At 35.5% G+C, this 25972-nt stretch overlaps 1 protein-coding gene and 2 non-coding genes across 4 annotated transcripts in view; 1 reads left to right on the top strand and 2 right to left on the bottom strand.

The window, feature by feature from the left end:
- Positions 1 to 25972, bottom strand: part of LOC145671617 (cysteine-rich secretory protein 2-like) — a 242389-nt gene that overhangs the window by 214767 nt on the left and 1650 nt on the right. The gene's annotated exons all lie outside the window — the stretch shown is intronic.
- On the top strand, positions 782 to 853 carry TRNAP-UGG (transfer RNA proline (anticodon UGG)). The gene has a single exon. It is a non-coding gene; the product is annotated as a tRNA-Pro (tRNA).
- TRNAP-CGG (transfer RNA proline (anticodon CGG)) lies at positions 14738 to 14809 on the bottom strand. Its single transcript has one exon. It is a non-coding gene; the product is annotated as a tRNA-Pro (tRNA).

Below are 25972 nucleotides of genomic sequence, written 5' to 3' on the forward strand. Positions count from 1 at the left end.
GTTTACAACTTTTGGAACTCATAATAAAAAATTTACAAGAGTCAGATTCAGACAATGGCGAAATATTAATTGACATAGACGATAGTGGAAGTAGTGTTGAAGACGAACGTTTAGCAGTTCCACTGGAATAAGTTAATAGGTATGTTATTCAGGTATGTTGCTATATATACTTCTAGGATACACAGCCAAAATCTTTGAGTTTGCTGAAATAGTATATTTACATTGTGAATAATGTTGCCAATGTATGTGTAATAATCTCAACTAGAGGAAGAGCGAGAAGGGAAAGGGGAGTCCGAAATCCGGCAACACCGCGCGGAATATCGCACAGCATTGGCTACTGCCCGTGATGCTTTACATCTGAAAAACACAATAACTGATTATGACATGCTTATTCCGAAGAAAAAAAAAACTCGATTTAGGGACCACAAGAAACTTGGCCCCTGATCAAAATCTAATTATTGGCCAAGATCGCAATCTTTTGATGCATTTTTGGATCATTCCTAAAATTCTTGTTGAATAATATCTTGCTTAATGGAAGGGTTAAAACCCCCGTAACCTTCCTTGCGTACGGCACTACGCAAGGCCGTGCCATGAACTACGTTAAAGAAGTTCTTGTTTGTGTGTCGTTTTTATCAACGTCAGATTAAGTACGATTTCATTTCCCTCAAATGAAGCATACTGTCAAAACAGAGCATCCAGTAGGAAATTATTGCGGTGCACTTTCTCTTGTGACGTCAGTAATATTTATTTCAGAAAATAGTTATTTGCAAAGCTTGTAAGTGGCTCGTTGGTCTAGGGGTATGATTCTCGCTTTGGGTGCGAGAGGTCCCGGGTTTAAATCCCGGACGAGCCCGTTCTAATTTTCTTTAATACATTAATTTCTTTTCGGTATATTATTTTATTGGAATTTGTAGATTAGTGTTTTTCGAAGACCTCAATGAAGATGAACTCTCGTATTTTCCGTTCAAAGTTGAGATGACCAGAGTTACCGTCAGCTTGATAAGTAATTAAATGTACCAACCAGTACACTACCAATTGAAAGGAGACAAGTTCGAATTCCTGATTTTGTGTTGAGAAACATCATCACTTATACAAATCTGTTCTCAGATGGTTCCTCTTTTCGAAAGTGCTTTAGATGGAGAACATACCAGTCCCTCTTTAATCTTTAATTTTAAAAAAAAGTTTCACTGTGTGCACTACGAGTTATAATGTTCACAATGTCTCTCTCTCTCTCTCTCTCTCTCTCTCTCTATACACACACACACACACACACACACACATATATATATATATATATATATATATATATATATATATATATATATATATATATATATATATATATATATATATATATATATATATATATACCTGAGTTTTTATGCCAGCTACCAAGTGGGTACTTTTTAATCGCAAATTTTTGCGATAAAAACTCAGGTTATCAATTATGTGCAAATTCTCATTGCTTGTCATTAATTAGTCTAAAACACACCTGTTGCAGTAATTTTGCGACAACAGTGTTGGCAAGGCCGCGTTTCTGTCAAAAAAACACCCATTTTACAAACTTGCATTAAATAGCCTTTTTACATGGCAAAAATGCATGAACTTTGTCACATTTTTGCACCAATGGATAAATGTTGATGCATACTGCACATATACACAGGGATTCACCAACAGGAAATCAGTTTTCTGCACCTGAACATTGATTTTCTTCATTTTGTATTTCTTTTCTTTTACACTTTCGGTACTTTCTTTCGTCACTACACAAAAACGTTACAAATCCCAACATTGGTCATGATCTCAAAACTATCTACATAAAACACGCTTATGTTTGTTTCAAGTCTCATGTCTTTATCGTTCTTGGTTCAAAAAATATACGCAATCGAACTTAGGGTTGCGCAACTTTATGGACACACTGTATATATATACTAGCTGAACCTGCGCTGTCTACACTGTGCATCATTCTTAATATGAGCACGAATCTTTTTACCACTTCCTCGTTATATCTTTCTGTCCGTTTACAGATAAAGTGAAGGATACGAGGACCCACAAAGGGAGTGAATTGTTACAGATGCAAGTAGTGTTGTAAAAAAACGGTTTTTTTTTCTGTGAAGTTTTTTTTCAATAAAAAACATCGTTCTTTTTCATGTATTTTTTCAAAAGTCTGTTTTTTTTCTGGCAACTATTATTTATTGATTTACGTCACAGATTATTGAAATAATCAACAGAACTTGAGTCGAAGCCCTCATGACTTACAAATCTTTTGTTTCTTTGCACCTATATACTAGCAAAATTGTGTGATTATTCCTTTCGGCCCCAGGTCATTTTTGGCGTTTTCCTTCATTTCCAGTTAGTGACTTATTGCTCAAAAACCATTCATTCGATTGATATGGTTAAGGCCTTGTTTTTTAGAAAATGGATGTGGCTATCTTTTGGTGTAAGTTGCATTGCAGTGTTGCCAATGGGCGAGAAATTATTGAGGGAAATGTAGGGGTGAAAATTTACAAAAAATTCCCTAACCGAATTTTAATTTTTTTTGTATCTAGTACCACTGCTGCTATATGGGTTCAAGTCGCCTAAAAAAATCTTTGGTGTGTTGACCCGGTACAGTGAAATTCTGAAGTCGCTTGCTTCCATCCAAAGAGGGAAAGAAAAAATTCTGTCATACACATGAAATTTTGACACTTTTTACGCCTCACAAGCAAAAATCAAATATGCCGGGGCTACAGCTTCTCTAATTATCCTATTGAAACTTTTTATGGTGCGTTCTGTAGGGCAAAGAGGAAGCTTTCAGGTAGTGGTACGTTTGTTTCAATGTAGCCAGTAAGAGGATAATAATAGAGGGGAAAAGGGAAATTTTCCGAATTTTTCACCTAAAAGCGGGAATTAATTGTTTTAGCTGGAAATACTGCCATCAGACAGACGAAAACTATCTGAAAATAGCCCTTAGTACTCCAAGAATATATCCTACAACTATCATGGCGATATATAACAAAGTAAGCATGAAATGTCTTAAAAAATCTCATTCTACCTCAGAAATTTACCATTTTCTTACCACTTACAGAACATGGTTTATTATAAACCTCAACTGTACTTTCCCTAACTATTTTAGTGAAACTTTTTATGGTGCACTGTGTAGGCTAAGGATGAGGCTGTTAGACACTGGTACGTTTGTTTGAATGTAGCCAACAAGAAGGAAATAATAGAAATAAAAAGGGGATTTTTTTTCAAAATTTGCCCTAAAATCTGCAATTAAAATTTTCTGTAGCTGGCAACACTACTACCAGGTACACACAAACTATCTTAAAATAAACTTTGGTGTCCCTCTAATATCCTACAAGTATTGTGACGATATCTAATAAAGTAAGCATGTCAATATAAATATCTCATTCTACCTTTTAAAAAATCACAGTTATCTTCCCAATTAGAGAACAAGGTCTACTGTACTTTCCCTAATTATCCTATTGAAACTTTCTATAATGCGTTGTGTAGAGCAAATACGAGACTTCCAGATACTGGTACGTTTGTTCCGATATAGCCAGCAAGAGGGAAATAATAGAGACAAAACAGATAATTTTTCCAAAATTTCCCCCTAAAATCTGGAATTAAAATTTTCTGTAGCTGGTAACACTGCTACCAGACAGACGCAAACTATCTTAAATTAAACATTGGTACACGACAATATTTAAGGAACAAAACTTCTAATTACCAAAAATATATTACTGTAAACAGAAAAGTAGGGAAAAATTAGAAAAATCAAGGGTTAGAACCTAAATACGAATATTTCGTGCGTTCTCTAATTACCCCATTGTAACGATCTGTACTTGCGTTTGTTAAGTAAGGACAAATGTTCGATTGGCGTAAGTTGACTTGCACTCAGACGTATAGGTACGGATTTATAAACAAAAATTTCTAATTTTTCCCCAAATTTAGGAAAATTTTGGCAACACTGCGCGCAGGCCCGTCCAATTGATGTCCACAGTTAGGTATCCATCCGAGATATCTACCTGGCAAGTATAAGGAGGTCTTTCTACAACGAAGGAAGCTACAGGGAAAAAAGAAGTAAAGGAAATTCGAAATTAGAAAATTCTCGAATTTTTGACTGGGGTGAAATTTGAGAAGGAAATTCGACACCAGAAGAAAAAAAATAATATGATAAACTATAGTCCAACCATATTTTGCAAGAATAATATCCCGATATCTTAATTAGTGTCCACACAGGAGCGGATTAAACAAATGATACCCGTGTGTGCCACTTTGGCTACCTGGGCCACCGAGTATACATTTGATTACATTTTTTGACTACTAACTCGTGTTGTTGTTGTAGTTATAGTCTCGACTAATAATAATATAGTTGTTGTAAACAATAACTTTATAAGGAAAATTTTCTCTCCTTTTTACATCTTAGTTCCAACACTGTTGGTGAGAAATGCAAGGTGTTTCAAAATGAATTTTGGGGTTTTAAGTCTTCGTAGTACTTATTGCATTTTACGTACAATTATAAGTAATGCATCAAGTAAAAGAGCACCTCAAACAGTCTTTGCTACAAGTGTTCAATGTGAGATTCATTTGTCACACGGCACACATCTAGTCGATAGGCGAGAAAGGCCCATAAACTTTCCGCCATATGGCACAAAACACATTCAATTTAGGGGAGTCTCGTTTCAAGTGTACCATCTTCTGAGGATTTGCTGACGGCCAGATACAAACATTATGAGTGTTGACATTAGCTCTTAGGTGAAATGTCGATTTATCACTGAAGACGACACGATCCAGAAAATCTTCATTGTTATGCAGCAATATTTCACTTGCGAAATTGGCACGTAAACCGTAGTCTGTAGGCTTTAGACCTGTAGCAACTGCAAACGATAAGGACGTAGTTTGCAAGCGTCTCCTTAGTATTCTTCACACAGACCGTTGCACTGTACAGATTCAGTCTTTATTAAAACACAAAAAAACTTTCTGCTCTCTAGTCTACATCTTTGCTGGTTGCTCTTTCTAACGGCAGACAGAAGAAACAATGCATGTACATGCGTGCGTACAAAACTGTTTGAGTTGCTCTTTCATTTAATATAATATTTATAATTGTAAGTTAATTGTAATAGATACTACAAAGTTTCAAAACCCAAATATTAATTTTGAAACACCCTGCATTACTTCAAATAGTGTCATCCTATATTCATGTCTTTTATATACATGTCATCAGAGCTGGTCCTAGTCAATTTGTCGCCCCATGCAATGTCATAATTTGCCGTCTCCCCCTTTCTCCAGAAAGAACAAATCTTAAAAGTCATGATTTTAAGTATGCTACTCCAGCATGAACAACAAAGGTGAGGGTAAATGCAGTTGCACTCAGAAAGGCTTAAATACTTACTAAAAATGCAATCCCGTTGTGTCTTTTTTTTAAAAAAAAAAATATTAATCTATTACGTTAGTGAAAGATAAAGCAAACACACATGCAGAGGAAAAATGGTAATCCTTTTTATAGAATTCACTATCGAGCTTCAATCTCAATGTATCAGTTTGCAATTCCAGTGCAACTAGCTCTTTTATCTATATTTCTTGATTTCCCTTCAATATCTATTAACATTTTTTTTAAAAAAATTGTTTCTATCTTCAATGATAAGGAAATTATTTCTGACGAAAACAAGACTAGTTGTCATATCAAAACTGTGATAACTTACTAAATGGAACAGATATTCACTACTATTCGAGAACTAAATTCTTGCATTTGGCAACAATCAAGCAATTTGTGTTCGGATTTATTCGACCATTTGCTTTAGCATTGTCCGTGTGGCCTTAAACTAATGCAACCTAAACATAATTTATGAATGTAGTATTCAAATAGAAGGTCAGCTTAGTAAATGTAACTACCATCATCATGAAGTCTGTTTCCAACAAAAAAATATTTAATTTAGATAGTATACTTATGACAGATTTTGCCGGACCATCCAAATTTGCCGCTCCACGCAAATGCACGTGTTGCATGTATGGTAGAGCCGGCTCTGCATATCATATATATCTAGTCGACAAATTATTTATATATGACATTTAGAAAAATACTATTAGGCAAATTAGTATTAGTTTTTACCTTTAGACAAGTTATTTGAATTTTATACTGTTCGAGACATTATTTTCGTACTTATTAAAGGCCTGCTTTCACGAAAAAACAAAATTTCATTTCTACTTTTATTTCTTAGTTGATATTGATGAAAACTGCTGAAACCCGAATTGTTAATAGGTATGGCATTCATGTAAATTGTAAAATATTTGTAGCGTATCAGTATCTAGCGTTTAATTTATGTTGCATTTTACGGTGATTATACCTATATAAAAATTTTTAATACTTACATAGACGTAAGATTCATTAGAAATGACTGTTTGAAAAAAAACGAAATTTAGAAAAAAAACGAGAGGCAATGTTTTTTTTCTAAAAAAAACGTACATTTCTGAAAAAATACGAACGGTTTTTTTTCTATTTACAACACTAGATGCAAGCAGTGGCGTACACAAAGGGAAATTTCGGTCTTTTAACCGCCACTGAGCAAGATATTATGTAAAGCTAAGCGTTTACCATATTAAGATATGTATACAAAAACCTGAAATTATATAAACTTGAGAATTTGACTCCCTCGATGAATTTCTGCGTACGCCACTGCATGACTTTATCTGACTTTCAACATGAAACAAACACTACAAATGTAGTGAACAGCGAACAAAAATTACCCCGACTTAGTAAAGTCTTCTGGTGGCGTTTGTCCTCTTAAATATCCCCTTATCTCTGATAACACTCATTCATAAAAGCTGTAGTGGCTTAATATGCCGAGATAGAGAACATGTTTTTCATGAAACGAGACAGGACAAATGAAAGTGAAGTTTTACAAAGCGAGTGTCATTAAAGATAAGAGCGAATGTTTTCAGTGTTATATGTTTTCAGTTTAATTTGTTCTCAAGTTTATCGTAATTCCACATCGTGAAACAAGATTGTCACGATCCCCTGGGTGTTATACTGTGCCTACGAACTCCAGAGTATTTTGGTTGCATAACTAAGTAGGATAACTATATAGGTGATGCTTATGAACGAAATACTTAAATGGGTGGGAGGAAGCTAGAAAACCCATGCACAGGATGTTTTATCACTACAAAGCACGCAAATCGAATCAGGGACCTCATGCAGCAGAGGTGAGCGCTCTTCCACTGGGTTTTATCAGCACTCTGCAATTATACACTTCAAAATATATATCGCGCGTTTTAAAAATGGCGCCTGAAAATAAAGCGAAAATGCTAGATAATGCAATACCTACCTTCAGTGCATTCTTCAGTCGCTATTGGGAATAAGAAATTTCGCTATGTGGCAACATCATTTGATGGGTGGTGGGTCACAGTAGTCGTAAGTCCAGTTGGTCGTGAGTCGCAGAGGATGGTGGGTCAGTAGGGTTGCCATATTTTAAAATTAGAAAAGCGGGGAATTCTAAACCGTAAGTACTGATGTAGACTTACAAATACTGATCTAGGATCCTTCGGCTTTTTTTTTCTTTTATTTCTTTGTAGTGATTTATTTTTTAAGTCACACTTCCAATGTACTTTTCAAACGAAACTAAAGTAAAGCAAATTTGGGTTTTACCTTTAATGTTTTATTAAGTTGTACAAGTGAGAGTCTCGAATTGTAAAGTAAGTATTAAGTAAGTATTACGGTAAGATACCTGTGATTGTAAGGAAATCCGTAAGGGAAGCTTTCCAAAAAAAAAAAAAAAAAAAAAGCGATATATGACAACTATTGTTCATACGGTTTTCTCTCTAAGAAATACAACATAATTTCCAAATTTTTATCATAAGAAAGGTAAAACACATTTATAAAATTTTTAATCATTTTTAAACAATGCTACTTGAAATCATACTAACATACAAAATTACCACGGGGTTACAAATAATGAAATACAGCATAAACATTTTGAAAGAAAAAATATTAATAATGAATCTAATCCACACTGGTCCAGAATCAAATTCTAGGTGGCCAAAAACGAAAAAATATAAATGCAATTCTTAGGCGCAATTTGTGCTACAGTGTTTCTTTATTATATACCTGAATAATTCTGTACATTTTTAAGTTTTCTTCTCTTCGCCGCATGGCGCCACTGTCGCTGAAAGAAAGAGCAACGGATGACGCGTTCGCTTAGTCATGATTTTCATAGTTTGTGACTGTGGCTTGTCGTTTACGAGTCGAATGTAAGCCTTTTGCGATTTTCTTTAGTTAATAAGTTCCTAAAGCTTATAATTTGTGTAATCAATTTGCTTTTTTGTCAAGTTGCTTTAAAGGATGGACGAGTGATGTAAACATATAGTGTTTTTGTTTACATTTCGTAATTATTAGACTGAGAAAAAAAAAGTGCCTATTACTGCCAAAAGATTTCGACATTTTCATATTGTTTTGTCAATATTAAGTGCAGTGAAGTGGGTTTCGTTGCCGCCGTGCGCCGCCGGTGTCAGATAAATGGACATAATGCAGCTATAGGTGAAAACCGTTGAGGAAAATTATATGTAATCGACTTTGTGTGATTATTGTTTAAAACTGTGTGACATAAATATTTTTTTTTATTTGATCATGGAAGAAGTTATTACTTTTAAGACTCTTTTTGAGCAGTGGAGGAACCAAATTAACCCACAGGGGCCTGCTACAAGAGCCACAAGGGATTATCTTGTCGCCTATATACAAAATTTGAACACAGGTGTAATCGACGAAGAACTTTTAACATCAAAAGTAGCTAACTTTTGTACAACACTACACAAATATTGGAAAGCAGCAGATCACAGCAGAAACAAATTTTTAGTGAAACATTCGGAGTGGCTAGAAACAAAATTCGAGATAAAACCGAACGTTGCAGCGTGTCCTGGAAGACCTTCAAAGAGTTTCGAGGAAAGTAGTGAGCGTTCGAAAAGGCGAAAAATACAAAAATTGAAAGGTGATGTGTCAGTGGAAGAGGCGACATATTTGTCAATGTCTTATCTACGAGACGAGGGAAAGCGAGCAGCCGCCGATTTGTTAAAAGATGTGTTGCAAGGTTCGCCTACGAGACATATAAAAATCAGAAGAGCATACAAACAAAGCATGGATAAGTCAACCGAAGTGACTCAATACACAGATGACCAAGCCCTGGCATTGGTGATGGATGGTAAGTTGTCAAAGCATAGCTACATCACATTACGAAAAGGGGCCATAGAACATAATTTGAAAAACTTTTACCCTCCGTACAACAAAATAGTGGAAGCAAAAAATCGCTGCTATCCTGAAGGGATTGAAGTGAGTCTAGAAGGAGCCAGAATTCCTCTTCAAAAGTTATTAGATCACACTGCCGTAAGGCTTATAAAAATAGCAGACTGGACAACAGTGGAAGCGCTCCCACATTTAGAATTAAAGAAAGTGGTTTTAACTGTAAAATATGGCTGCGACGGTAGCTCAGGACACAGCGAATACATATATGTACCTCCAAAAAATATACATTCTAATGAACTCCCGCCAGACGATAAAGGCAAACCTCTGGCAGCCGACACGATGGGACAAAAGGAGAAAGGAAAAGGGGGGAGAAAACGACCACATGCACCAGAAGAAACTCCGGATGCAGCACAAGACCAAGATGAAGCACTGGATATCGACGATGAACATGAAGAAGGAGACTCTCAAACTTCAAGTCTGCAAAGTGGAAATCTGTTTTTATTTTCTATGGTCCCTTTAAAACTTGAGGGTACTTTAAGTAATGAAGAACAGCAGGTCATCTGGATCAATGATAGGCCATCGTCAACAAAATTGTGCCGTCCTATAAAATTTATATATGTTAAAGAAACTGCCGAAGTGATTAAAAACCAAGTGAATCAAATGAAAGCAGAAGTAAATGATTTGGTTCTTTTTCAAGTGTATGTAGAATTCCAAAATAATCCTATTTTAGTTGAATATAAGGTCCTTTTTACTATGATAGACGGAAAAATTATAAATGCATTGACAAACATTGGAAGTCAAATATGTTATATTTGTAAATGCACACCGAAAGAGATGAATGATTTACAAAATTTAAAAAAAATTAATATTAATCCTGAAACCTTAGAGTATGGTTTATCTCCTCTTCACAGTTGGATTAAATTTTTAGATTTAGTGTTAAAAGTTTCGTATATAAAAAACTTAAAAGCTCCGACAATAAGAGGAGCTACTGAAGCTCAGCGACAGGAAATGAAGATGATCAAAAAAGAAATTCAGACCCGATTCCGGAATGAAACAGGCCTACACATAGATAAGGTGCTAGCAGGAAAAGTCGGGACTTCTAATACCGGCAACGTTGCCCGACGTTTTTTTCATAATGCTCAACAGTCTTCAGATATAACAGGATTTGATGAAGACTTGATTCGAAGATTTGGAAACATAATGATTGCAATTTCAAGTGGAGAGGTTATCAATGGAGAAGCCTTCGCTAAATATACAGAGGAAACGGCAAGGAGATTTGTCAATCTATACGGGTGGTACAGAATGCCTGTTAGCGTTCACAAGATTTTAATGCACGGAGCAGAAGTTATTAAAAGCGCCATCTTTCCAATAGGTATGTTATCGGAAGAAGCTCAGGAGTCTTGCAATAAAAAATACAAACAGTTTCGTATGCATCATACTCGAAAAGATTCATGCATGCATACCACGACAGATTTAGTTCATCAGTTACTCGTGGATTCAGATCCAGTAATAACCACTCTTAGGAGAGCAACAAGAAATAAGCGTACAACTCTACCGGAGGAGGTAAAAGCTCTGCTATTGCTCCCGAAAGAGTTAGACACCAGAACAGAAGGAGATAGCAGTGAGGGTGAAGAACTATGAACAATCCGAGGACGAAGAAAATACTTTGGACAGCTGAATAGACGATGATTTATGTGATATATTTTTTCTTAGTTAAAATTCTTTAGTGATCTTTATTATCTCATTTTAGAATAAATTACATACTTCAAATTGTTTGTTTACTTTCTAAAACTTATTGTTGCAGTTTCCAGTAACATTTATTTATTTTCAATAACCTTAACTCATATTCAAGGAGCCATATAGTTAATTTTACGAATAGTCCGCCATCTTGGATCCGCCATTTTGAATTTTATACAAAAACTGTTATCAGATTTGAAATCAGCGACCCCGAAAACCCCCCGACACTCACTCTTGAGCGATAGAAGGAAATGTTTCAATTGTCCGCCATCTTGAATCCGACATCTTGATTTTTTAACAAAACTTTACCAGATTTCAAATCAGCAACCCTGAAAACCCCTCTGTAGCAATTTTTAGCCACCAGCTATTTGAAATGAATTTTGGCCACCTAGAATTTGATTCTGGACCAAATGTGTAATCTAAAGAAAATGCTAAGGTTACCGGTACCGTGATTCTCAATCGCGATTGAGATTGACATAAAGATGTAGCGGTTTACGTTGAATATAACAACACTTTATCAGCAAAGTCGTCTTAGATTTTTTCTCCAATCCAAAAAAGAGGGTTTTTCGTGATTAAGAGATGATTAAGCGGAGTAAGAATATTGGACCTGAAAATCGGGTGGTACCCGCTAAAATCGGGTAATATGGCATCCCTATGGGCCAGTGGATCATGGGTCAAGTTTTCATTGATCCGCACCAGGTCTGACACATACATACCCACATACAGTCAAACTGAGAACCTCTTTTTTTTTTTTTTTTTTTTTTTTAAGTTGGTTAGAAGTCGGTTAATATATGTTGTCCAAAGCGGAGTCATGAAGTTTTTACGACCATACCCGATTTTTTATGGGCAACTATAACTTTGAGGGGAATTTTTGACAGATGTATCTGCAAGTCCTGGTCAAGTGTTATATATAAAGCATGTTTAAGAAATTTGGACATTACAGAAGTTAGAAAAGAACTACTTCGAAAGCTTCCAAATGTGGTGTTGGAGGAAGATATAGAAGATAAAATGGACAGAGAGAGTAATAAAGATGTTTTAAAACGAGTACGAAAGAAGAGGACGCGGGACACTCTTATCCATCATCCTTTGTAGAAAGGCTAATTGAATTGGACACATCCTGCGAAGAAATTGTCTTCTTCATACTACTATAGATGGTAAGGGTTAGGCTATTTGAGAATGCATTTTTGAAGCGTTACCCCCTAGAGCAAACGCGACCAAGGTGGCTATTCGGTAATTTTACTTCTTCCAGAGCTATAAATCATACTGCGAACCAGTAAGGGTTTCCAGGTCTTTTTTTGCCAGGTCCAGGTCTATAATAGCAGAGTTAGAATACTCTGCACAAAACATCTTCCAAGCAGCTGTTTCTTGCTAAAAATCCCCTAGACTAACAACACGTCTTTCCTTTTTTCCTTCCTTTTGACATCTTTTAAACAGTAGGCGGTTTATTGTTCCGAAACGCATCAAATTTGCTCGAACTAACGTTTTCTCCGCGTTTTTATTGCTTTCGCGTTTGTGATTAGCCATCCTCTTTTAAGTATATGGTCAGCGTATTCCAAGCGTATGCATGAGTAATAAAAACGCGTGGCGAACGCTTATGAATAGCCATGGGCTAAGATAAAAGGAAAGCGAGGAGTAGGAAGAGCATAACTTATCGATGATTTGAAAACAGAACAAAATATTGGAAAGTTAAAGGAGGAAGCTGAAGATCGAGAAATATTTCCAGATTATAACTAATAGGAGGGAGAAATCTCCTGTTAGTCCCTGGACCTGCTAACAGGCAGAATACTTACTACTACTACTACTACTACTACTACTACTACTACTACTAATAATAATAATAATAATAATAATAATAATAATAATACCTTTGAAAGGTATAGATATAACCTTAAAAGTTCTATTATTTTATCAAGAACTCCATTTTAAATAATTTCATTAATTACTATTTAATATGTCAACTCGTAATTATTCATTGACAGTTTAACATGTATATTTGTATTCCGATATTATCTTCCAATGCAAATTTATTCTTTGAGTGTCTACTTTCCAAATATAGTGTTTTTAAAAAAAAAAATCTTAAAATTAGAAGAAAAATTAAGTGCCATTCTTGCACGTAGCAAGTTAAAAATAAAATAATTACACTATCACATTAATTAATTAACAAGTTCTGTTGTTGCATTTGCATAAACATGCAACTCCAAGCCCAAAATATATTTTATTCTGTCACAAGTGCTTGACTCTTTTAAGCATTTTATATTCTGTGGATCACGTTTCTAGTAAGCGATAGTGTGTTTATTACTTCTTTCTAGGAAATTTACTCTCTCTCTCTCTCTCTCTCTCACACACACACATATATACATACATACAGATATATATACGAATCGTGTAAGGGCGTGTGTGTAAATTTAAGATTAGTCATATTGGCAATATAGCAGAACAGGTAGAGTTAGATATGAAGAGAAAATGACTGAGCAATAAACAAATTAAGTTTAAAGGTTATCTTCAAATTCTCAGGATCCTGAATCTCACAACCAATATTTACCCTTACTCCTACTGTCATGTTAGGTGAAGTTTACTACACTCAGGATTCATATGAACAAAAAAGAAACACTGACGACTCCATAGTGGGGTCAAGGGGGGCGCTCCAATCCGAATTGTTGCCTCAGATTTGATGCATTTTAATATAAGTCAAGTAATATAAAACTAACATTTTCGGTACACAAACGCAGAGGCGGATCTAAATGGGTAAAAACTGGGGAGGGGGAAACCAGAACCTAGACTCTGATAGGTATATCATAAGTTTACTATAAACTTGAAAGATATACAGGGTGGCCCGAAAGTAGGTATACACCCCTGCATTGATCAAGTGTAACATTGTGTATAAATAATAGCTTCAATTATTTTTGTCACTCAAAAAACTGGGGAGGGGGAGCGTATGCTCCCCGATCCCGGGCTAGATCCGCCACTGACACAAAGAAACAGCTGCCACTCTAAAATATGTCTCTGTCTCCACTTTACTCTCCTCCCCATAAAAAAAAAACAAAAAAAAAACGTAAAGCTGGCGTAGTCACTGAGGAGAAAGTAGACTAGAAATGATGTAGCTTCAAGCCAAAATAATACTGAATCTTTGAAATGTTGGTCTTCTCAATAGATTTGTCCCGTTCCAATACATAGGTAGTTAATTCATGTAAAACAGACCGGAACAAAGGTTTACGCTGCTTACTATGGGAAGCTTTAGATAGGATTCCATCAGCCAACAGGAAACTCTGTCCCAAAATTTCTTAATTCTCTGTTTCACCCGTTATATAAATCTATTAATACAAGGTAGCCCCAAGGAAAAGGAAAAGTTTAAAAACACAACAAAACTCTATAAACAAATGGAAAGATTAATAATAATGAGAAAAAAATCTTAAAATGAAAAAAAAAAACTCTGGCTTTTATCAGAATATGGGTGCAAAGCAAAGGTTCGACTGGAGTCACCGCAGCGAATCTTAACTTATTTGATCCACAAATACTTTTAGCTCTCCAGTTGCCTGGGATAATAATAAAAGGTATTAAAGGTATAAAAGGTGATTCCAGGTGCTCTTATGTTGTTTTATCCTTTATTCTAATCTCTTTCCTGTTTTCCCTATGTACTTATAGGGGAACTTAGCAATATATATATATACTGCTTGGGTCAGTTGGAACTTTATTAGCAAGATATAGTCAATATATTCTCCTTATTACGATATTACTAATCTGCACAGTTTTGCCTAAAGTTTCGTATTATATGTATCTAAAATTAGGGTAGGGCTCGTCCGGGATTTGAACCCGGGACCTCTCGCACCCGAAGCGAGAATCATACCCCTAGACCAACGAGCCAGTTGAGAAGTACCCGTACGCACGGGCGGAAAGGCATTGAAGCGACACAAGAGTACGTTATGTGCAACGGAATGGTAGGAAATGGGTTAGAACTTTTAAAAATGGCCGCACGAATGTTCGAGATGAGGGACGAAGTGGGCGACCTTCTGTAATCACTGTAGACTTAGTACAAAAAGTTGAAAAAATGAAAGAGAACAAACGCTTTACGATTTCGTCGTAATGTTATCGCTTATAATGTTTTGTTCATACACTTCATTAATACGGCGATGAATTTCACCCACTTTCACGCCTTTAGCACTACTGAAAACGAATCACAGCGCATATTTCACAGTCGGCGAGATTCTCAATCGGTGGAGGCGTTTTAACTACTCACAAACAAATGTAAACACGGTCGAATGTTTCAGTAATGGGAATGTGTCTTGCCAACAGATGTAAGTACACAGTGCTCATGCACGGGATGTAGACCGCAGCGCCGCAGCGGCCGTATTTAAAAACGGTACTTACTTAAGAAGCACGCCTCGTAGTATATGCTAAAGCATAAACACATAGGGTCACAGGCAATATTTGAAACATAGTTCTGTTACCACCTTAATATTAAAGAAATTCTTGGCCAACTTAACCGCAATTATGAGTAGCACAGTCAATTACTTAGTTGTGCAATGTTGTTACAATGAACGATAGACTGAAATATGGGAGTTCGGTCTAATTGACGATTGGGTAACTTGCATCTGCTTGTACCGCCTAATGTTCCTAACTCTTGCATATGCTTTAATTAGGATTTACTTCTACAATTTTCATACGATCTCTTGAGATGAACAAATTACACTTGACTTGGATGCACTTGAGGTAAGAATGCGGACAATGAAAACGCAACAGACGTCATAATATACGCGTAAGTATACGCTTCAAATCGTTCAAACCTTTACAGTGCGCGTCTAAAACGAAATTTAGTTATTTATCCTGGTAGAAGATTATTTCGCATCATTTAACCGTGTTAACATGCTTCTGTCTAAAATGATACTTTATCCAGTTGCAAGCCCAGATGTATAATCATTTCTTTTACATGAGTGCGCACTTTAAAAAGAAAGAAAAAAAAAGAATGAGAAAAATAAGAAAATCCAGTTAATTGATATATACCCTCACCGTCATCTGAAATTGGACCACTGCTCTTTTTCGTCTTTTTTTATCCTTTTTTTTATGAAGCAAGGAGATCAGAGTGATCTACAAATATAAAAGATTTCAACAGCCGATTGACTGGATATTCACATCCCTTTTCTTCACAATTCACTGATAGACAGAACCTACTCTTAAAAGTAAGACCAGGGGCGTCATTTCAGACTTTGCTTGGGGGGGGCAAGAGCACCACCGACATAAGACTTTCATGTTTTGTACTAGTATATTAGTAGGCAATCTATTAAAGTATATTTATTCTTCAAACTCTTGGGGGGGGGCAATTGCCCCCTCCTGCCCCCCCCTAAATGACGCCCCTGAGTAAGACCCGAGCCTTTGCTCAGTTGCTTGGTTAGTATGTAGTTTGGCGCGGGGAGGTTACATTAGACGTGACCTACAGTTTAACATAAAGTCTATAGCTCCAATACTATGAGGTCTATCATAGTCAGGTCAAGACATTACTTAGGAACTAGTATGTGCCCTATCCAAATAATCAAGTTTCAGACTCCTGCGGTACTTCCGCAACAATTTTTATAGAGGTAGTTTCTGAGTACTTCAAACTATATGCCCGTAGCCAAACTTCCGCTATAACAATTGTTGCGTGAGTACCGCAGGATTCTGAAACATGGAATTTTGGATAGCACACATTTTAGCTCCTAAATGAAGTCTTGACCTGACTACGGTAAGTCTCATTCTATTGGAGAAATGGATCTTTAAAGTTTCTTTTTTTTTTTTTTTTAAGTTTTCGGCAGCCTCTAATACCGAAATGACGGATTTCTGTACCCAGGTTGGTCTACACTTTTTGTCTTATTTTGGTGTCAGGAATCACTTCCCAAACGTTGTTGGTGTTGTTTTGAAACACCCTGTATGTATATTTTTTTAAATATTGTGCACTTGTACTCCAACAAGCCTAATGGATTTGCATGAATTAGTTTTAGGTATTCTTGCTTCGCGATTTGTTTGTCAATGTGTGAACAACTGTACAGAAGAGTATTTCATACAAGAGGCTCATGTTCCACTTTAAATCATTATTCAGTGTTTTCGAGTACATGTGTAGTTGGGTTCAAATTCCGATGCAGTAGTTACCAAAAATATTGCATGAAATCATAATAGCTTTATTCTGAAACAATAAAAGAAAATGAGTAACATTGTATAGTTGTTTGGAAATATACGTTCATGTTACTCACACAAAGCCGACGAACCCGTGAAGACATTAGCAACTCCTTGTAAATGCCAACAGCAATGTTGACTTAAGTTATTGAGCCAGCTCATAATGCGTACCGTTACAAGTAAACACACTTAAGGAGATATCCAAACTCAGGTTAAGAAGTTCAAACTGAAGGCAGAAATGTTATTAATGAAAAAAGTAAAAGTGAATACATGTGTATGATTAAATTAAACAAACTTCCTTAACTCTTATCAATAATGCACTGGGGAAACGCCCAGCACGTAAATATTGGTTATGAGTACCTGCAATCGATTTTAATATCTTTTTTCTTTCTTAGTAATAAAATTAAGCATATTATTTTTACTATATCTTGGTCTTTTTTTTAAGTCTCAGGTATGTGATTCTGTAGAAAACATAAATATATATATATATATATATATATATATATATATATATATATATATATATCATTTTGGTTGTTTCAAAGTTTAAACAACTGCTATTTTATTGGATCGAAAGATCCAATATACTTCAACCAAAAATTTTCTTGTATGCCTTATATCTGAAGAACTACATACAGTAGAGCAAGGGTCAAGGGGGTGATAACTCCCCCTCCCCCTTGGAGAATTTCGCCAGTATATTAGTAATGTTCCTTAGGGTCCTGAGAATTAAAAAAATAATTGTTGGTCAACATATAAGTGCAACACCTGGTCCTGGGGTCCTTCACCCTTTAGCATCCATATTTACAGATATCGATGGGATCATATGGCCATAGATCAGACCGTTAGTGCAACACTGGAACAAGTTATACCTCGATCGATTTGTAAGATTGTAGGTTTTCAGTTTACGTAACGAACGAGCATTTCTGCGTAAGAAGGAAAAATAATGAGGGATATTTAAGAAAACTTCCCTAAAAAGTCTCTTGTCGGGATTCTTTTAGTTATTACGTGATAACACTGCAAACTAGGTGAATATAAAAATGTATTCATTTGTCCTATTTTATGTTCAACTTCAACTGAAAATTTCGTCTTGATCTATCAAATAGCAGCAGAGGAAATATGTATTTTATAGTTTTCACAGGGTTCATAATAGTCAATTTTCATGGAAGTACGAGTATGACTTTGTTGAAAGTTCCGTCTTATTTTTCTGTCGAAAACAAATTATACAAATTATTCATCTTCCTTTCGAATAGGCGCTCCTTTAGTGGCACGTCCAGCGATTCTAGTGACACATGTGACTAGAGTTTCCCGTGAAACATTTTTTCCGTTTTTTGTGGTTCCCATTATAGCCCTATTTCTGACAAAATACGCACTGCTCCTCGTTAAACAGGATGTTTGCCACATTGCTGTGCAGCAGTAGGCTCCAAATATCCACTAAGTTGTTCAATTATCCACTAAGAGTGTACAATCTTCCGCCACACACTTCCCGCAGTTCTTTGACCTGAAACTTTTTATGGACGCTTTTGCAATGAAATTTCTCGTCCTCATTTCAGTTTTGTTTTATACGTAGTATATATTACACAGATTTTTCGATTTTTCACAACAGCAATCCCTTTTCTTGTTGCAATTATCCCGTCTGTCTGACTGCCTTCTTTTTGTTTGCCATTCTTCTTCGGAACAACTGAGAACACGTGGATTTCAGGGCGAATGCGCTATTATCAACTTACAGGCAGGCAAGAGCACAAAGAATATAACAGATTGTTTAATATTACGGGAATTATTACGGGAATTGCATATATGTGTGTGCATATGCAATAAGAATACTTGCACAATGCAATAACTTCGAGAGTTTTTTGATAACTTCACATACCAGCAGACATGTTTGGAAGTTGCATTCATTGTAGAACACCAGAACAAGTATTTTCAAATAAATAAATAAATAAATAAATAAATAATGTAACCTCACAAGAGTAAAATTATTGCTTTGAAATATTTTCTACTATACCATGGACCAACAAACCATAAAACCTTCCTGGGGGATTTCTCGGTACTGGGAATCTGTCATAATATAACGAATAAGAAAATCAACCAGAATAATTTGTATCATTTGTTTTCGATAGAAAAATAAAACTGAACTTTCAACAGTCATACTCGTACTTCCATGAAAATCTATTATTATGAACTCTGTGAAAACCAACTATAAAAAACGTATTTCCTCTGCTGCTATTTGATAGATCAAGATGAATTTTTCAGTTTAAGTTGAACATAAAATAGGACTCATAAATACATTTTATTATTCATCTAATTTGCAGTGTTGCCACGTAATAACTAAAAGAATCGCAACAAGGGACTTTTTTGTAAGGGAACTTTTCTTAAATATCCCTAAATTATATTTCCTCTGAAGCAGAAATGTGCCATTCAATACGTAAGCTGAAAGCCTACGCTCTTGCAAATCGATCGATGTATAACTTGTTCCAGTGTTGCAGTAACGGTCTGATCTATAGTCATTTAAAGAGATCCCATCGATGTCTGTAAATATACACGGGTGCTAAAGGGTTAAGGGTCCCAGGACCCAGGTATTGCACTTATATGTTGACCAACAACTATTTTTTTTTATTCTCAGGACCCTAAGGAACATTACTAATATAGTGGTGAAAGTTCCCCAAGGGGGGAGTTATCATCCCCTTGGCCCATAGTGTACAATGTAGCCAAACCCAAACTATCACTTAACTCAGTATGATGTGCTTATTCCGTAAAAAGTATGAAAACTCGATTTAGGAGTCGTTCAAAAATTTTGTGGCCTCTGATCCAAAAACTCCAATATATTTAAATCAAAAAATTTCTTGTGCGCCTTATATCTGGAGAACTACATACAGTGTAGCCAAACCCAAACTATCACTTAACTCAGTATAATGTGCTTATTTCGTAGAAAATACAAAAACTCGATTTAGGGACCGTTCAAAAATTTTGTGACCCCCGATCCAAAAACTAATTATTGGCCAAGATCGCAATCTTTTGATCCATTTTTCTGGATCATTATTAAAATTCTTGTTTCAAAAGTATGTTGAAGAAGAACACAGAATACTTATCTCAGTCTTGTTTAACTTTACATGAAAGATTGTTTAGACTAGAGACTAAAACTAAAATTGCACAGGATTTTTTTTTTTTAAGATATTGTACGTACATAATTCTAACATAGATTTAGCAATTCTGTCACGACTAAGAAATTGTTCAGATACTCAGTTTCACCTTCAAAAATTCGTTGTAGTCCAAGTACCACACGACTCTGAAACAAAGATACCTAGATAGAACTTAACGCTTATCTTGGTTTGTTATAATTCCTCTAACATCATTACTTAAATTCCGTAGCTTTTGAACTACGACACATTGAAATAATATATTTTGTACTGGACTTTTTTTTTCTTTTGGTGCATAGCTATGGAATAAAACACTTTGGGAACCATGTCTTTCTTTTTAAAGAACTTGCAAAATGTATATTGATGAAAAATTTTCTTGTGAAATTATTAACAAACACATTTATAATTGTTTGGATTACCAGCAGTTTTCAACAAGTAGACCGCGGACCAGTAGTGGCACGCGTAACTATTTTGCGAGTCTGCATTACGTATGGTGAGCTTTGGCCCATCACATGGTATCATATCATCCATGAAACTTTCTCCTGACATGACTGGATTCAGCAAAAAGTCACTAAACCACTTTCAGTTATCAATGAGCAGAAAAGTTCTGAAATAGTGATTTCCATTACGTATTTGTATAAAACAAGTTATTATGCTGTCTGTACCGATTAGACCTCAATGCCAATCTATGTCTTGCAGTTTAAACATTGGATCCAGGATACTAGTTTGTGATTGTAAAAATCTAACCCGCAAGTATAGTTTGTGATTGTGAAAATCTAACCCACAACTATCCCACAAGTTGTGGCTCGAAATGTATGGTGTGTTTTGCATTCGTTGTTTCAATAACAAATATAATAAATAATGTTAATAAAATACTAGAACTGCCTATCTAAATAAACTGTGATGCTTTTTACTTGGCCATCCTTAACATTTGTTTTTCCTCTGCCGATCCGCGAGTATCAAAAGGATGAAAACTACTGCTGTATACTATGACCTCCAAAGAATCTAGATATTTAACAATATAGTAAGCCTGATATTATTATATCAAAGAAACATTAAGGATATAAGAAAATATCTGTGTAAGGCAGACATAATAATTTATTTGTTTATATGTGGCATACCTACTCTTAATCCGCAATCTATTCTTTAATTCCAGCAATTTCCATTCTTTTGAAAAACAGGAAAAGAACTGGCTACTACCCTACTCTGTTGTGTTGACTTATTGGTACCGATATGCTAACTTAGGTAAAAGGCTAGAACTTTTTTTAAAAAATCTGAACACTTTAAAGCGAAGCAGTAATAGAGATAGAGACTTCATAGAGATTTCAAGTCGCTAATAGAGATTTCAAGCCTCAATTTTTTGTTACCTAATTATTGTAAAACCAATAAAATGTTAAAGCGTAGTACGTTTTTTTATACTTAAAAAGAAAGGCCCAAAAGTAGCTGAGTTGATAGTACACTCTATTTTCATCTGCAATACCTCAACTTTAACTCTTGATGGGAATACCCTGAATGGAGTGGTTCGGAAGATATTTTTTAAACTGATTATCCATTCCTAACAACGTCATTGCTGGAGGATACGAGATCACTTACAAGCTCTTCACTATGTTAGTAAAAATAACCATGAGAAGCTCTTTTAATATGTTCCAAATCTTTCTTCATTGTATTGGCGTAAATTGAATTAAGGCTTAAATAAATCCTATTTGTCAGGAAAAACAATTGACATTAGTACATAGGTCAATAGTTTAGTAATACAATGTGTATTTTCTATTCTTCTTGTACTCTAACAGCACAGACAATAGGCCCAACAATGGGAAACGGTAGGCTAGAAACGCTGCGTTTTGCCGACTATTAGACAATCAAATCAAAGGCCAACGTAGCCCCTACAAATTAAATAAAATTGTGATTGGGGATGCAAGATTCAAATTGTTGGTTGGGCAACATACAGTTTGAAATGCGTTAGGGCAATGTATTTTTGTATTTATCTATTCTCATCCATGCCGACCATTAGCCTACTGTTGGATAAATGACGGCAAATTGTTGGTTGGCCAACATACAATTTAAACTACATTAAACCAATATAGTTTTGTAGTTATCTATTCCCAAATATGTCCATCATTAGATTAGTGCAAGAAACGGAAACTAAACTGTACCTTTAGTAGATATGGCAGCCTGAAAGGGATTGACCTCATTTGATCTTCGCAGGTCATTCACCATTCGAAAACAATATAGGTTATTAATATACCAAGCTCGACGGAATTCATCAGTATAGCATTGCAAGTGCTAAATGAAGTAATAACGTAGATGATATCTGGATTTTTGCCTAACGCGCTGTAACGATCTGAGGTGAAAGCCAGAATGTAATGATCCGGGAATCGAAGTCATAATTCCAACTTTATGTTTCAAATTAGCCATAGAACCATCTAGCACCTTGGCCAATAATTGAAAGTGTATTCCACTTTTTAAAAGAGAGAAGAAAAAGACACAGATTTTCACCAGGTAAAATCACTATTACATACAATAATCAAATAATAATAAAAGTGGTTTCGCAGTAGGTATTTTCAAACACACTTATAAATACCATATGTACCAGTACATTAAATCTCGAGTCGAAGGCTGCTTCCCAAACGGGTACTTTAAAGAGAGAAGACTCAAGCGATGGAAGCATGGTTTTCATTTAAAAATGACTTCAGTGGTTCGTTTGTGTGCGTGATGTCAAGAAGTGATAGTTTGCTGCATATTTCATGCACTGCTTATATGTATTCAAGTTGTTAACACGCTTTCCTTTGATGCTAGTGATCACGAGTTCGATTCACGGTAAAAGCATAGATTTTTCGATGTGAGCCAACTGAATCGAGAAACATTGAATTGGACTCAAGAAAGCCACAAGTGGTGGCAAGAAGTTGATATGTTGACTACACGTCGCCAAATTGAATGCCGGCCGGATGAAAAGTTAACTGTTTATTTACTTATTATTGTATATTATTATAAGCAAGAGAGATGCTACGCACAATTGCTTTATACATTGATGTATTTCATTTAGACATTTCCCAGACTGTCACTTCTTGCAATACCTTTAGCAGATAATTATTCTGAAAGTTAGCTCGTATTGCAAATCAAAGGGTATCAATGCTTCAATATCTGTGCAAATATTTTTTGAATTGCTTCCAGGGAACATAAACAGGACGCAAAGCTAGCAGAGCTGGACAACAAATTGAAAAAAAAATAAATAGATAAATTGAAGAAACGAAGAGAGTGAGAAGAGAGAGAGAGAATTTGAGAAAAACCCACGAACATGATGATGTGCACCACATCCCCAAGTGATATGGAATCAAATCAAGAACTCTTTCATCAGAAGTGTGAACGTAGTACCATTGAGCCAGGGTGCAAAACAACATAAACAAACTGTCCATTGGTTGCATTGAAGTTTAGCATCTCATCAGCGAGAGTGTATGAGACGTGTATGTACAGCTTAACGTAATATCCAAACCGTATGAGCTCACTCCAGAGATCAAACCTGGGTCTCCCATACACAGTACGCATACACTAACCAATTGTCCATGAGGGAGTTATATCAGCACATCACATATCCTATAATTTTCTAATTCAATAAACAAATAACAATACAAATTGATTTCGAAGAGTTACAATGTGAAAAAGGTCAATCCTTTTTTTTTTAAATCCTACTATTGGTAATAAAACAATGTAGAATATGCATAGCTAGTGCTTAAAGAAACAACGCATTTAAGACATATAATTCTTCTTATTCTTTTGTAACTGCAAGTAAAGCCCAATAGTTAATATGTATTTACCGTGCGATCCGGAGATCCATTCCCAGTAGAGATAGAAATGTCTATATTGATTCAACTGGGATACTTGGATAGCAAGAATAGAGTAGAGCAGTGGTTCTCAACCTAATTCTTATCATGACATCCATTTTATCACATCCTCTTGCCAGAGACCCCTTTATAGTTTCTGCTTTGTAATAAGCTTGTGTGGGATTTTTGAATAGGGTCTACCTATTGTGGAGATCTCACGATGTCCATCTACAGTATTTCTATCATAGTAGAATCTATTTCTTGTATATAGTGGATCCTAAAAGCGAATGGATTAAAACCAAATTTGGTCAGTTCATTCATATTACAAATATCGAATTCGATCTGTCATACTGTTTCAAAATGGAGACCGTTCGAAAATTTTAAAACTTCATAACTCCCTTAATTTTGGTCATATGATTAAAAAAAATGATTTCTAATTTATTTTTTTAAAAAAAAACTTGGATAGTTGTTAAAGAAGTTATTGAGTATTTTAAATGACCTGATAATACGTGTCACAAAGATTGAACCGGACATTGCATCACTAGTGAAATCACATCATGGTCAGGTAGGGATATCTCATTAGCTTTCAATTTTAATTGTATTTCAATATGCAGATTTTGTTGCACTTGTATTTTTCTGGTATTTGAATATGCAGTTTTAATTAATTTCATGTCGTACTGCTTTCATTTAAATTAATTTTTAAACAACTCCGCACCTGTTGAAAATGTTTAGTAGACCTATTTTTGTTGTTCTTAACAGTATGTTTATATATATAAAAAAAGTATGCCTATGAAAACAAAATTCAAAATAATATTTAGAAGTATTTTTCGGTATTAGATTCTAATTATATTTATATCTTCCATTTATCTTCGCGACCCCTATGAAACCCTATCGCAACCCCCCTAGGGGTCGCGACCCCCAGATTGAAAAACTCTGGAGTAGAGCAAGCGTACTTTGGTATAGAAAGACAGAAATTACAGATGCTAATGCACTGACCTTCCATGAATGACTTAAACAGTCTTCTTGGTCAATCAGAGCCCTTGGAAAAATCCGTAGCACATGTAGCTTATATAGACTTATTCTTCATCATTAGTCAAACGTAAAGACATTTATACTAACATTGATTGATTGATTGAGTTTTAATAAGGACGTCAACATCGAGGCTATTTGTTCCTGTCACAATCTATACTAAGAAATAATGACGCTCAATTGCTATGTAACGAAGAGTCCTGACGTTCCACTTCAATAAGGTCTCATTTTGATATTCTATATTCCTAACATTGTAGGCTACTACGAAAGACTATTGTAAGATTAGAATTAAGATTTAGATTTCTGGGCCCTCGGCATCGAAGGCCATTCACCCCGTCACGTACATGAAGGGTGACGTCTCTCAGCGAGCACACTATCCGATGAAAGGAAAGGAAGGAAATGGCCTGGAACCATTATGTTGGGTACCATCCTAGCATTTGCCTGGTGTTAATGACGAAAACCCAGGAAAAACGTCGCTCAAGATGGCTGGCCTGAAAAAGCTATTACACTTTTTCGACCGAGTGTCCCCACCGGAAATCCAACCTGGGACCACCAAAGGCGAGAGCGTTAGCGACTACGCCACATGGCGCCACGAAAGACTATTGCAGACCAGATGCTTTAGTTAAATATGTGATTAGCACATCGGCTCCTATTAACGTCATTCCTGGCTTTATAGGCTGAAGTTTTCTTCATTTAACTCAAGTACCTTCTCAATTGCTCAAGACACTGGATCAACATCCGAAATTATCAACAAGAATCGAACCCAGAACTACGTACTCCACAATAAACATAATCTACACATGAGCACCTTATTTCACTAAATCTTCCAACGTTCACTTTGTGTAATATTGTGCAAGGTATACAACATAATTCTCATTGACTGTAATATGTAAGTCCTATAT

This window comes from Thermobia domestica, chromosome 2, assembly GCF_964235325.1.
Source record: "Thermobia domestica chromosome 2, izTheDome1.hap1.1, whole genome shotgun sequence".
NCBI lineage: Eukaryota > Metazoa > Arthropoda > Insecta > Zygentoma > Lepismatidae > Thermobia > Thermobia domestica.